Consider the following 16,018-nt stretch of genomic DNA (forward strand, 5'->3'; position numbering starts at 1 on the left):
CATGGTCTTCCGTCTTTACACAGTTTCTGTTCCTTGAAATTATAAAAGTGGACACACAAGGTGGAGGGAAGATTAACATTACTATATCATTCAATTAAATGTGACCAGGGAAATAACTCTTAACCTTACACTTCAGAATTATAAATTCACTGGCTTTCTCTCTGGAGTGAAGCATCAGTATACTAAATCCTTGCTGAGGCCCTAATTCTGTAAACACCTTAATACACCTGATTAATCCTACTGAATTCATTAGGACTATTCACTTGTGTAACATTAAGTATGTGAACAAATTTGCAGGATAGGGCCTCCTCTATTGTACTTGTTATACTTATAAAATAAACAGCAGGATCTTATTCAGGGGATAAGGCAGTATGCAGTGTTTATTATGAATACAGAAAAGAAAAACATTTAAAAAAGCAAACAGTTGCCGCACGCATGCACGCGCACGAGTTCTGCAGGAGGGGTATAATTACCAGTCCCTCGTTGCTTGAGCTGAAGCCACTGGCCAGGTCGTTCAGGCACGAGGTTGGAGCCAGGCTCTCGTCGGTCGCGACACAATGCTCCTTGGGGTAGGTATGCAGAACGACTCCAAAGTCCAGGTTTCTTCTTCCCACTTTTATACTTTATCCATTCCCGTTCGGGTCTATGGATTTTGTCATATCAGATCGTCTACTTGTTTGATGTAATCATCAATTACGTTTGAAGTTGTAAGTGTGACAGTTTTCTCATCATTTCTTCATTCCTGTTTTACACTTTGTCCTTGGGTGTTAGTCCTTTGTCTTCTGGGGTTATCAGATTTTCGGCCATCTGGGTTGTAAAAGTTCTTAAAACAAAGACATCTCATCTCCTCTCCCTCCTACCTTTAAGGCTGAGAGCATTGCCTCAGCAGTTATTTCCTTGCCATCTTATCTCAACATTTAAACTACATTCATCCCTCATTCATACTTGCTAAAAATCATTACATTCTTTTCTTATTTTTACCTGATTCACTAACTTAATAAAAATCCTTATACTTATACCAATTTTACTAGAAAGAATACATATGCAGAAATCTTAAATCTTATTTGTCCCCTCATTGCCCCCTGATTTACACATCAACCACATTCCTGATATGCATTGGGCATTTCACTGCGCTTGTAAATTATTACAATCAGATTTCAGGATGTTCCCAAACAATCACTCAGGGATGTAACAAACAGTAGGGTTCTAATATGTCATAAATGTTAAATCACAGAATGTTTAGGCAGGATGTTCTTACTTCAGTTAATTATCATAGTGGAGCCTGGGGTGGCATAAACAAACAATCAATGTGTCCGGAACATCCTTATTTATAATGTCTAGTTTTTGTTTTCTTTTTTAGTGTAAGGATTAACCCTTAAGCTTCACGTAGTATCTATGGTTCAGGCCTGCTTTGGTTCAGACCTAGATTACACTATCTCAGCGCAGGGGCCTGCTGGGGCCTACATACTGCACATAATTCTATAGTAATAGAATAGATAAGGACAACATTGTGTTCCCCCACCAAACATGTTAATAAAAAGGGACATTGTTTACAATATAGAATTTTTAAATTACAAAAGTTCCTTACTTTTACTCATTTAAATAATTAAAACTGAAGAATTTTAAGAAACCAGTTTACCTGTCACTGTCTGTTTACTTTTTCCATTTCTTTGATCTAGAGTGAAAACTACTGAAGTCAATTTCACTTTCCAGTTATTAGCGCTGAAATATTAGGTTCCAAACAGTGCAAGATAATGATTATTTGATTAAAGAGAGCTTTTTTTTTTCCTGTGGAAGTTTTATAAAATAGAGGTGCCAACCTTCCCTTATTTTCTGTAATCCTCCTGATTTGTAAATGTAATTACAAAATTACTGAATCAGGCTTAAATCTACTAATTTTGCAATTACATTTAAAAACCCGGAGGATTATGTGTGTTGTGTGTCACTCACCATTTGGGTCTCAAGAACAGAGCACTGTGGCTGCGGGGGGCATTCTCTGCTGCCAGCAACCCTGTGCAGTCAGTGGTGCTAGTGGCCTGGCTGAACACATCACACTCACACACTGTGTACACCATTTTGTCCACCAGGCTAGGAGAGGCTTGCTTGAGGGGTGGTGCCTCGGTCACAAAGGTGAGATCTCCTGGTGGGGGGAGCCCATCCAAAGTCAATGTACCTGCAAGGGGCTCAAAGATGTGGCTGACTGCTGCATCACCAGTGCAGGGAGCAGAGTGCTGCAGGACGATGCTCTGGCCCTCTGCATCTTCTCCATCAGCACAACTGTACCTAGTGCCACCAGGTCTCTGGAACCTTCTGAGCAGCCACCTGCAGCACCAGCAAGTACCCTCCATCCACCTTTGTGCTGCCTGCACCTCTTGGTGGCTTGTATTTTCCCTGAGCCTGGCCCACACCAGGCAGATACTTCCCTTCAATCCCACCAGATTCTCTCTCCATCTCTGCACTCCCTCTACTCATTAAGCAGCCCTCTTTATTCCTATGCACTTCTGCTTCCCCACAAGTCCCTTTTGCACTCTCCCAAATTTACCTAATGCCTCTTTCAGCCCACCCTGCCACTCTATTTCAGGATCTGGTGACCAACCCATTCCTGTTCCTTGTGTAAAATGCTCCTTTTGAGAAACATTACAAAATAAGCAGGCAGCAACATTTCACATTAGTGCACTTTTTGAAGTCTTTAGGTGCAGTCCCAAGGAGAATGCTTTGCCGTTATACAATCTGGAGGTAATAAACATGAAATAATGGTGGGTTCTGCACTGGGTTTTACACTTGGATACTGCTGCTACTTGGCCATATAAATGCTGCTGGGGATCCAACATGATCCCTAGATTGCTCTTTTCTACATAAGGGAGGAAAAAACCCTGCTATCTAAGGAATGCATGTTAATTTTCCCATCTCTTTTGATGATTTCCTTAACCACTTCTGTCTTGTCAAAATTATGCTTCAGCCAATAAGGCCTCATTCAAGCCCTGGTCTTGGATGTATGTTGAGAAACCGATCAGAAGATGAAAAAGATGCGGAGCTGAGTGCTGTCAGCATACTGATAACCCTACAGTCCAAACTGCTATGTTATCTCCTTCGTGAGATTGAGCAGTAGGGGTGACGGAATAGAAAGTTGGAGGATGCCATAGAAGAGGACCATCAAGAGAAGAGCAGGCTTCCAAAAATGGAATGTCTCTGATAGAAGAGATTGGAGCCACTTAGCTCTCTCTGCCAGCGTTCACAGCCACATTGTCCATTTCTCATATTGATGGCATGAAGAATCATGCACAGTGGAATGTTTTCCCTAGAGGAAACCATCAGGCAACAGAGTTGCCTCATTACCATAGGCTTGATCTACACTTACCTCCACGATTCGGCGGCAGTCGACGGGAGTTACGCAAAGTACACAAAGAACTTGCATAACTCCCGTCGATTGCTGTGCTTCTCTTCTGCGCGCCGTCTTCACTGCACTGCGCCACTTGTGGGGGTGGATTAATAACGTCGACTTCTGGATCGACTGAGCGGGTCTTCAAAGTTGTGTAGACATAGCCATAATCAGGTCTAGAACCCCAGACTCAGGACCATGTGCTTTGCCACAGCCTTCTGAATTGCCCCTCTCTAGCCTCCTAGAAAAAAGATGCTGGAGATAGTGATAACTAACAAGATTATCCATATTGGAAGGCACTTCATTAGCAAGATCCCAACAATTGCTTGTAATACTGGCACCCTAATTTTCCTCAGAAAGTGAGCTTCTCTATCAGTGGGTAGACATTGGGTCTGTTTTTATAGTTAAACTGACCTGAAACATGAAGTCACAGATTCAAAGTTCAAGTCACAGCCAGGAGTGCTGCAACTAGAGGCACTATTGCCCCCAAGCTTGAAATGGTTTCCATCACATACAGAGTTTACAGTTTTGCTCAGTGACTTTCAGCACTCCCATTATAAAAATTGTTCTAACGCCACTGGTCACAGCCCCAAGAACTGCAATAAGCTAAGCTGATCTAAACTAAGATATGTCACATTTACCTTTTTCTGACATGGAACTGTTAGATGCAGTAAATCTAAACAAACTAATTTGTGAAATATGGGGAAAATCTGCAGTGACTTGAACGTCTAAGCAGAGATAATCCAAATTTACCAACGCTGTGAGCCACCTAGAATGTTCTTCTCATCTGGACTTCTCAAATAGGATGGTGGAAGAGGTAAAACACCCTAGTTTTGTTGTAGTTCAGACATAAGATTTCAAAAGTTATTTTTCATTTGTGTTTGGAGCACAGTTTCTGCCAACGGTTCTGTAGCCTCCTTCCTTCCTACTTGACCTGTGAGGGTGATATAAAAGGAAAGGTTTTTTAGGAACCTTGTGCTGTGCTATGGGAATGCAACCGTACCTTAGTTTTCCACTTATTTGCCATTTCTAGGATTCCCTTAAAAAAAAAAAAAGCCGCCTCTCCCCAGAATTTCTTCTTGAACCATTCAGCTCCCTACATGGCCTCCTCAACAACTGCCACCTAAGTTCCTTTCATCACCCTTCCTGGAAAAGCGGCAGCTCTTATCCTTCTCAGGATCTTCCTCTTTTGAGGAGAAAGAGAGATGTTGCCTTCATCTCAATATGCCTTGTCCCAAAGTCTGCAATTCCCAACAGCTCTGGAACCAGGAACAAAGCAATACTAAACCTGCAGCCTGTTTTTAAAGGATCAGCAAGCCCTGTTATAAACCCATAACAGTAGTCGAGGAAGGCTAATAGTCAATAGTCCACAAAATTATTCATTGACTAGTCCATGGCTGTACAGCACACTCCTTCAGATTTCAGAAACCTTATTTAGATAATTCATCTTGGAGGCTAGAACAAGAAAAAGTCCTCTACCCAAGAAGAGCAAGAGGTAATAATAGCCTGACGTACTTTTCACCTGCTTATTTCCTATTTTTAATCTTAAATTCCAGACCAATAGTAAGATTCAGAATATGAGAAGTTCTATTCTGTTCTAAGTTTTGTAGGCTGAGCCAAAAACCCCAACATCTGTTTTTAGAAATTTGTATCCCTGTCTCAGTTGCTATGTTCTGCAGGCAATCCAGCTAAAATTTCTGGTTCCCTTGCTCTGTTTTTATAGACTCATAGATTCTAAGGTCAGGAGGGATCAATATGATCATCCAGTCTGATCTCCTGCACAATACAGGCCACAGAACCACAGAATCATGGTTTAAAGACTTTAAGGTACGGAGAATCCACCACCAAGTGAGCTGTGACCCATGCTACAAAGGAAGGCGAAAAATCCTCAGAGCCTTTGCCAATTTGCCTTGTTGCTGCAATCTGGATTCTAGCTCTGGTTCCCTGGTTCCCCCATTGCCTGATTTTATGGAACACTGCCAGGAGTATGTAGTGTAATTTAATTAATCTCCCCTTGTGGAAAATGGTGGATAGAAAGTAGCTACTGTAGGTGTGTGCTGACAGGGCAGGAAGATAGAAAACAACATGACTGACACCAGGCTGCAACAAAATGGCAATCGTTGCTGTGGAATGTCAGTATACACAGGGCGTTGGTTATGCTCATTCAGGTATCTGTAACAAAGACCTTACATTAGCCTTGTATCAAAGTCTTAATTCATTTTATGCTAATCAGATGGTATGGAAAGAACACCATTAAATAGAATAAAAGATGACTTTTCTAGATTAATAAACTGCCATGACCACAGAGAAAGTTTGACTCTGTTTTTGTTTTCTTTTTAAACAGGAAATGATTGGTAGAAATGAATCTTGTACTTCCGGGCAGATATCTATGACCTACTTAAACTGCCTCGTTTACATATTGGAAAAATGGACTGCTGTGGAGTACCTGGAGAAATATTATCTTTATGTGGTCTACTGCTTGGTGGTGATAACTTCAATCTTCTCACTTTTTATGGTTCCTTTAATGAGTCTCATCTTTCTCTACCTTTCCGCTTTTTTCCTTCTAATCTACCAAAGGATTAATGACCTGAAAGCAGATAATTCCAGTAATTACTGGGATGGTGCAAGGTGAATTGTGTTAGCCTTGTGGGATCGATATGCAAAAATATGGCATGGTAAGCAAGACTTGATTTGTTTGGAGTGCCAAATCTATTTTAATGAGGTGAAAGCCCCCAGATTTAAACTTGAATTTTCTGAACAAATGCAAGAAAACTGATGTACAATGTGCTAGGTGCTTTACAGTGCACAAGTGAGTTCCTGCCCCCAAAACAGTTCAATTTTAAAAGATAATGAAAGAAACAGACTGCATTGGGAAAAGGAAAGGTGGGATAGCTTAGTGTTTTAGTGCTAATTCCTTCAAACAGATCTGCCCGGATACATCCCTGTATACTATACAGCACCTAGCATACTGTTGATGCTAAACAAACAATTTTAAGTTGTGGTGGGGGGTGGTTTTCCCCCTGAGAATACCTGCTTTTTTAAGTCTAATAACAATGGCAGCAGCTCAGCATTCAAAAACACATTTAACAGGAAATGGATTTAAGTATTGTTGTTTTATTACATTTTTTGTAAAATATTTTGGCATTATCATTTTTAACTTTTTATTATAAAATGCCATATTTTATGTAAAAACTGTTCTTTGGGGGAAAAAAACCAATTATTTTTACCTCAGTTAAGTGGATGTTGTGTCACAATTTCTAAACAGTCTTCTCATTGGCTTATTGGTGAAATCTCAGTTACATTACATTCCACTAGACTAGGGAAGTTTTAGTTCACGCTAGCAGGGTCTACTCTACATGGACCAGTTAATGTGCAATGCATGAGTGCGCATTAGAAATCACACGTCTGTAGTGTGCATTGCTGCGTCTTGTTGACAAGCCCTTAGGCATCTAAATTCCGTTTGCCAAAGTGACTTAGGAGTCCCGAGACTTTTGAAAATGGAACTTAGTTATTTAAGTCACTTATTCCTTGCAACACTGAGCAGAGCATTTAAAAATCTGGGCCTAAATTCTCATGAAGGTGTCAAGAATTGAAATTGCTTGCAGCAGCTGTTGAATGCTGCTTGCTCCTTAATGTCATGCTTCTCTGAACAAAGAGCTTAGTTCTAAATCATTTGCAATTTAAACATAACATTAACACTGTTTGTACCTTGTACTCTAAACAGGTTATGAGCTTCATGGTGTGGAAAACCTACCAGAAGGCCCAGGTGTTGTTATTTATTACCATGGTGCTGTTCCTATAGACTACCTCTACTTTTTAGCTAGGCTGTTTATCGTGAAGCACAGAGTTTGTGTATCAGTAGCTGATCGCTTCGTCTTTAAATTACCAGGTAAAGTTCTTTCACTGTAAATATTGAGTTCAAAACATTTATAATTCACTAAAACAAACAGTGTAATTCATATGAACGATGAAACATAATCATTAGCACAGTCATTTGTCCCAAAACTGTAGTTTGAAACTAGGGTAAATTCAAGTGTTGAGGGAGATTCAGTGATCTCCTGAAGTTCATGATAATATTAGGCAAAGTTCTGAAAAGTAAACTAACACACAACATGAGGCTGATATCTCTCTTCTACTGATCTTCTAAAACTTTTTTGGGGGAAATTATTATTAATATTGAAGGGGAAAAACTCTACCCAACAATTTATATGAAGTTAAGGTTTCCCAGTTTAAATAAAAGACAGGAAAAGCAAAAAATAAGGTTCCTACAACAGCCTAATTTGGCTGTGTTGTGCAGCTTGTGTGTTTTATGGTGCAGATTTAGCAACATAAAAAGTAATGTATTAAGCATTGCACTTTACAAGAAAAACAGAAATACAAACTAGTATATTAAATGGGACCATTAATATCCCTTAGGAGCCTTTGTTTTTGCATTTCCTGACTTATTTTATCTGTGCTGTTTTAATATTACATGACCATGACCTTTTGTATTTAATGGAATAGATTTTATTTAAAAGAAAGAAAAAAGGATAGTAGAAGAAAAAAGAATATGTGTATGTCCTTAATTATGTAGCTAATGGGCACCAGTTGCCGTTATATGACTGGTGTCTAATAATTATGGAAAACTGCTTACTTAGATATACTGTACATTTGGTTGATGGAGGTTCACCTTTTAGTTAGGTTCATCTCCATACTACTGTGTAAAGATGTATTGTCAGAAATGCATCACTGATAGGCTCTTTCCAAGATGTATAGCTGCTGACTATAAGGAAATGTATGATTTGGTATTAGACTCATTATGTAGTCATTTGATTTTTCTGAAATTTAATCTTACTGTATTGTCATTTATATGCAAGCAATACTTATGTTCTGTTTAATAATTCATAGTTCATATTTCTCACAGGTTTGAAAGTATTTCTAGATGTGTTTAGAATTATGCCAGGTACAAAGGAAGAATGTCTCAATGCACTGAAGAATGGCCATTTGGTGGCTATTTCACCAGGTGGAGTTCGAGAAGCACTCTTTAGTGATGAAACTTACAAACTTGTATGGGGTAATCGTAAAGGCTTCGCTCAGGTGGCTATAGATGCAAAAGTGGTGAGTAATGTCTGTGTATGTATATGTAGATATATGTATGTATATATGTATGTAGATTTAGCAACATAAAAAGTAATGTATTAAGCATTGCACTTTACAAGAAAAACAGAAATAGAAACTAGTATATTAAATGGGACCGTTTATGTATGTATGTATGTATATACATACACAGATGATTTATCTCACACTAGGTACATATTTAATTATACATATTTAATTATAAAATTACAGTTTAGCTGAGTTTGGCTGTAGGGTTACACAGCAGAAGTAAACTACTTTTAGGTCTTTTAAAAAAAATCAAAACAAAACTTTTGTTTTTAGGACAATAATCTGAATAATCTGCATGATACTTCTGATCCTCTAAACTTTTTCTTAATTTTGTTGCGAAGTATCCACTTCCCCTCAAACTCCATCTTCAACACCTCCCCATCTGGCTTCTGCCATCTCCACTGTACTGAAAGTGCTCTTACTAAGGCCTCTAATGACCTCTTCCTGGCCAACCTCTACAATATTCTCCTCCTCTTCAACATTGGCAACTTTAAAACTATTGATCATTCTCTTCTTCTTATCATCTTATTCATACTAGGCTTTCAAGATATTGTCCTCTCCTCTTCTGGTTTTCTTTCTTCCTCTCTGACAGTTCCTTCAACATCTCTTTTAGTGGACCTTCCTTCTCCCCTCTCACACTTTCTGTAAGAATACCCTAGGGTTTTGTTCTTCCCTTTTCTCTTCATCCTGTCATTGCAAATCTCATCTGCTGTCACAGCTTTAACTGTGATCTCTGTGGTAATGATTCACAAATCTTTCTCTCTCCATCACTTAATCTGTCTCCTTCCATCCAATCCCATATATTAGCCAGTTTCTCTTAGATGTGTTATTATCATAAACCAAATATGGTGAAAACAGAACGCCTTACCTTTCCTCCCAAGCTTCTACTTCCCTTCTTCAGTGTCACAGTCAACATCACCTCCATCCTCCCCATCACTGAGGCTTGCAATGTTTGCATTATTTTGCACTCTAAACACATCCATGACTGTTTGCAGAGGAATGATGCCACACACATCCAGGCCATGTCCAAATCCTGCTGCTGTATTCTCATCAATTCCAAAATCATAATTTTCTTTTCATCCTCACCACCAGATCTCTAATTCAGGCTATCTTTGTATTCCGCTGTGAGTACTGCAACATCCTCTTCTCCGGCCTTTCAACTGCACCCATTATCATTCTTCAGTGCTTAAAAAATACAGCAGCTAAGGTGATCTTTCTTGCCTATTGACTTGATCATCTCACTCTCCTCTCCATATCCCTCCACCATCTGGTATTGTATCTCATTTAAGCTTTTTGTCACCACCAACAAAGCTCTTCATAATGAGTCCTCCTTATTTATCCTCCATTTTCAAACTTCATGTCAGTCCCATCCTCTTTGCTCTGGCAGCCTTTTCTACCCCTTTGTCAGCTTCTTGGCCAATCACTTCCAAGAGCTGGGTCCACAGCTACAGTGGCCATAAAGGGGTTTTGAATTGCAGCAGGTTAAGTTCTTTCCTGTAGATTGGTGTCATGTCTCAGTTCCAGTCACTCAGTCCCTACTTAGGTTGTATGTAGAGGAGTGAATTTTACCAATAATGTAATGGCTTAGTAAACCTCTTGTGTATATATACTGCAATTGTATTTGTGTTAGTTGCACCTACATACCAGAGGGGCCTGATATTGAGGACCCACTATTCCTATTAAATTGGATAGACCTGTAGGTGCTTGCCACCTCTGGAATTCATTCCAGAAGTGTGTATGTCCAGGCAAAAACTTCTTTAAGGTGAAATTAAGGTTGAAAGTATACATCAAAGACCTGAGTGCTAAAATCCTTACAAGAATAGTGTGAATGTTTCAAAATATTCTCCCTTTTCTTCCCTTCTTTCCATAGAATATAATATAATATACACAAAACTAAGTTAAACTGAATATTAGGATCACAAAGTCAGTCAGTTAAAAGTTAGGAAATACTAGAATTAATGTTTCCCATAGAAAGTCTATGGCTGAACCAGGACTAAAATTCAATGCTATTACTGCCTTATTTTCCAACCATAATTTTTCTTTTGACATAAATGGGGGGAGGAGGGGGTTGTATGTAGTTTCCTATTTATAATTGTATATAGTTTTTATACAATTTAGTTTATGTTGTTTCAGGGTTAGTACCGTCAGTAATTTAAAAAAAAAGAAAATTGAAATCGTAATTACTGAGATATGCAGCACAGATTTCTACAACTTAAGCTAAAGGTGTAACTGGTAGCAACAGAAGGCTGTTAGCCTCTATTTTAACCAGCCACTAATGGTGGACATGATACAAACTGTTAGTGATTTGCACAGTTACTTGCTGAACAGTAGAAGAGTGTTGGAAATCAGAATTCCTGAGTTTTTTTTCTGGATCTGGAAGGAAGCATTGTCCAGTAGTTAGGCAGCACAGCTAAGCAGACAGGTCTGGCACAATCATTCTGAAAGGCAGCGTGATTATGGATGAGACTTGGGGTCTGCTCAGTTAGGCATCTGGTTTGTATTCCTAGTTCTTCCTCAAGTGACTGTTCACAGCCTCAGTCATTTCATCTGTAATATGGGGAAATGATACCACTGCCTTATGAGTAGAGCTGGATGATTCTTTTTTTTGGTTTGTTTGTTTGTTTTATTTTGTTTTTTGGTTCAGTAGCCAAATTGAAAAATCTGGGGGAAAAAAAAATGGTTTGTATTGAACTGAAACTGAATTTTTTGCAGGGTTTTCTTGCTGAAGCAAAACTCAAAAAACCTTTGTTCAGGTCAAACAAAACATTACAAATATCTATTTGAATCAGTGTTTCATACTGACATTTCAAAAATGTCAATTTGAAACCAAATGTCAAAATGGTGTGTTGAGAAAAATGGCTCGTTTCAACATTCTGAAAAATAAATCGGGCTCTCTTGGCCAAAACCATTTACCTAATTCCAGCTGAATTCACAAATAGTTTTGATCCCCAGAAAATGTATTTTTCAGGGCATTTGGTGTGCACCGAAAAGTTTAATCACCTCTGCTTGCTCAGTAAGAGAAGAATGTGAGATGCACAAAATTATTAATACCAGGCTGTAATTAGAATCCATGGCCTCTTCTTGACTCCCACCCTAGCACACCTTCTCCTAGTCCAAAGGGATGGTGGCAGCTGCTGCTGCCTTGTTAAAGTCATCCTCTACATCCCCATCTGAAGTTCAACCTCTGTGCTCAATGCAGTTGGCAGGGAGGAAGCTCTGTGGGACCAGCATGTAGGCTCACTGGAGATGGAGGGTCAGGTGGAACTAGGGAGCATGCTCTGGGAAAATGGACTGTTCTGAGATTTTATTTGCGAATCTCTAAAAAGCTCTATTCAACATGTACACAAGGCAATTTTTCCCAGAGACCAAATCAGACAGCAAAAGGCACCTCTCTGATTCCAGGTGTACCCCCTACCACAACTGCTGCCAGATTTCAAGTTCTTGCTCTAAAGAATGGAGTTTCTAGAACTTTTTTTTTTTTTTAATTCAGCTTTTTTTAAAAAATACATTAGAAGAACTATCTATTTCTCTTTAGCCTCATTCTTTCCAGCAAAATCCAGCTTGAGGCAGTGAGCAAACTCAAATAGTTAAAATTTGCCAAAATTTTAACCATGGAAGTGAAATTGGGTGACTTAATAGAAAATTAGACATTCTTAAGTAAAGGCTTTGCTACCTACTCTAAATATAATAAATAATAGAGCAATCACTCAAATTCCCTCTCTCTTACTCTCAGCTCTCTGATATGCGCTTTCCTACATCTTAAGGAAGTATTTTGCCTGAGCATACACATTTCTGGCATGATTTTTAGAGGTGGACAGCACCTACAGATACATTGGATTCAATGGAAATAGTGGGTGCTCAGTACTTCTGAAAATCAGGCCTCTAAAGTTTGTAGGTGCAGCTAAACCAAGTACACTTGTGCAGTAGGTTTACTAACCAATAGCAGTCTTTTGATAAAATACATAATGTTCTTTGTGGCAGGAACTAAGAGACTCTTGAAGGGATGGAATATATATGAAGCCAGGAAATTCAAAAGAGAAACAAACATTTAAAATTATTGAACACACAGCTGAGGTCACCCAGATGACATAATTGTGTTCAGTGATGACGAGATATTTTGAGTTTCCTAGAATATTCTGTGAAGCAGCTAGAGTTTTAAAGCCCTGCATGCTTCTAACTGTGCAGCACTTCTCATGTGAACCTTTCACTCTGCAGGGACTTGCTGATTTTCTAAATGTTTCATGTTCCCTGTGCTAGAGGTGCTCCACCTGCAGACAGCTTACAAAATCCACAGGTGGAACATCAGAGGGTCATGGCAATATGTGAAAATTATAAAGTTCTTAAGCTGCTTTGGATTTTTAAGGTTCTTGTTTGGAGGATTCTCATAGTGCTGGAAGCATGAGGGGTTTATAAGTCTGCATGCTATATGGGGACGTGCTCATATGTTGTGAAATGGCTCAGAGAAGTTGCTAATGGGAGGAAATGGTTTATTTAGCATTTGTGCTGGGGTATCTTGGCAATTTGGAGCTTGTGTTCCAGCCTGTTGTGCTGGGATGACAGACTCTTAGAAGAGTACAGAGACAGCATTGTCCTTTAGATACAGAAAAGGAGCTCCAGCTTAAAGCACTAATGTAGACTCTGTTGCCCAATATCTCCTGTCAGTCCCAACAATACAAAACCACTCCACTCTACAAGTCTACCTCAACTTCCTCCTGGAGGAAGAGGTCATCACTGTGTAGGCAGAACTACCCTACCGGTGGCAAGGTAGTTCCAAAACAATGAAGGAGTCAAAACACTTTCCTGGTATTCTTGGAGCTGATGGTTTTTTCTTTAGCTTTTTTTCCCCCTGAGTTCCACCTGCAAAATAACTTTTCTGAAAGATTCACAAATAGCTTTACTTGAATGATCTTGGTGAGATATACGCACAGAACCAATGCTGAGATGTTGCAAAGCGTAAGAGCAAATGTATTAATTGCCAGATCAGTAGTGTGTGAATTGTATGTGAGAATCCAGCTACCTTTCTAATGATCAGACTTCCAATAATTATCATAGAATCATAGAGTTGGAAGGGACCTCAGGAGGTCATCTAGTCCAACCCCCTACTCAAAGCAGGACTAACCTCAGTTAAATAATCCCAGCGAGGATTTTGTCAAGCCGCAGTTTAAAAACCTCTAAAGATGGAGATTCCACCACCTCCCTAGGTAACCCATTCCAGTGCTTCACCACCCTCCTAGTGAAAAACTTTTTCCTAATGTCCAACCTAGAGCTCCCCCCCCGCCTGCAACTTGAGACCGTTGCTCCTTGTTCTGTCATCTTCCACCACTGAGAACAGCCTAGCTCCATCCTCCCTGGAACCCCCTTTCAGGTAGTTAAAGGCTGCTATCAAATTCCCCCTCATTCTTCTTTTCTGCAGGCTAAACAAGCCTACTTCCCTCAGCCTCTCCTCATACGTCTTGTGCTCCAGCCGCCTAATCATTTTTGTTGCCCTCCGCTGCACTCTCTCTAACTTTTCCACATCCTTTTTGTAGTGGGGGGCTCAAAACTGGACACAATACTCCAAATGCAGCCTCACCAGTGCCAAATAGAGGGGAATAATCACTTCCCGTGATCTGCTGGCAATGCTCCTACTAATGCAGCCCAATATGCTATTAGCCTTCTTGGCAACCAGGGCACACTGCTGGCTCATATCCAGCTTTTTATCCACTGTTACCCCCAGGTCCTTTTCTGCAGAATTGCTGTCTAGCTCGTCGGTCCCCAGTCTGTAGCTGTGCATCGGATTCTTCCGTCCTAAGTGCAGGACTCTGCACTCGTCCTTGTTGAACCTCATCAGATTTCTTTTGGCCCAATCCTCCAGTTTGTTTAGGTCCTTCTGTATCCTATCCCTATCTTCCAGGGTATCTGCAAACTTGCTGAGGGTGCAATCTACCCCATCTTCCAGATCATTAATGAAGATGTTGAACAAAACTGGCCCCAGGACCCACCCCTGGGGCACTCCACTTGTGACTGGCTGCCAGCTAGACATGGAGCCATTGATCGCAACTCATTGAGCCCTATGCTCTAGCCAGTTCTCTATCCATTTTATAGTCCATTCATCCAACCCATACTTTTTTAATTTGTTGATAAGAATACTGAGAGAGACCGTATCAAAAGCTTTGCTAAAGTCAAGGTATATCACGTCCACTGCTTTCCCCATATCCTCAGAGCCAGTCACCTCTTCATAGAAAGCAATCAGGTTGGTCAAGCATGACTTTCCCTTTGTGAATCCATGTTGACTGTTCCTGATCACCTTCCTCTCTTCCAATTAGCAGTGGGGCTATTGAACTTTGCAAAGTTTGCGAGACTTCAGGCTTGACTAGAATTCCCTAGAGACCCAGTAATAGAGCTGGTTGAAATTTTCATGAAAACTTTGATAAAACAGAAATTTTCATGAGAAAATTCTCCAATATCAACACTGAAAAATTGTTTTTCAACAAAAAACAAACATTGTTTCAATGAAAATTCTATTTTTAAAAATTATAGCAGAAAGAAAAATACTATTTTCTACCAGCTCTATCCTCTGACAGACACAATATAGTCTGCAGGAGTGTGCTCCCCTCTTGCAGACCTCCTAAAATTAACATCTTTTAAAAGGTTTGTATATATTACCTCAGATTTTGGTTGTTATTTTTTTAAAAATGCCAACAAAACCTCACATGCCATTGAACATGAATTGAAGCTTAATGGGCTTCTATTGGAGATTTTTGGGAACAGGAACAAAATCAGGCTTATACTGATATATAATAAATTCGTTCTGACTTATATTTTTAAACGTTAAAGAATCATTCAACAAAATTCAAAATGGCATAATTACTGATTTTTAAATTTTTCCATATGAGTACTATTAGAAGGTATTATTGATCTTTAAGTATGTGCTTCTAATTGTTCTACTGGCTCTGTGTTGGTTCTCAGATATAATTTTACATGAGTACATTGTTTTTGTTTTTATCATTCAGTTCTTTTCCTGTCTCTCTAAAGTACATCTCATCACAGTCTCAGTCCTCTTTGCTTTGACTTCAGAGACCAAGGGGTATATAACAGTATTATTTCTTATGGGCAGTGTTGAGGAAGTCCAAAAAAACAGATGAAATTAAGTTGCAGTCAGTATTTGTCCATTTTTAACATACAAGGTTTTCCAATGGGATTTTTTCCAAATATCCTTCAACTTCTAACAGTGTAAGAAGAACTTTATCTCTCAAAAGAAGCAGTATTACACTATTTTAAGAGCCAGAATTGAATTCCCTTATTGTTTTCAGGTAACCTGAGATGCCATCAGCTAAATGCTTCCTTTATTCTGTCTACAGCATCATAAACTGTTCTAGTTTTATGTGTAAAAATCATGGAATTTTGCTTTATAGCTACTATTCGTTGTGATGATGGGTTGAATGGTAGTCTGTCCTACTAAAAATATTATAATATGATAGTTTGTTTTGTAATTGTTTCTTAAAGTTACTATTA

General features: G+C 39.3%; 1 pseudogene; it reads left to right on the forward strand.

Annotated features, from left to right (window-relative positions):
- Nucleotides 1-358: 358 nt before the first annotated feature.
- The window catches only part of LOC137156853 (DGAT1/2-independent enzyme synthesizing storage lipids-like), a 45,424-nt pseudogene continuing 29,764 nt past the window's right edge, over nucleotides 359-16,018 (forward strand).

This window comes from Emydura macquarii, unplaced genomic scaffold (assembly GCF_026122565.2).
Source record: "Emydura macquarii macquarii isolate MOO-44397 ecotype Brisbane River unplaced genomic scaffold, CSIRO-AGI_Emac_v2 contig_1477, whole genome shotgun sequence".
Taxonomy (NCBI): Eukaryota; Metazoa; Chordata; order Testudines; family Chelidae; genus Emydura; species Emydura macquarii.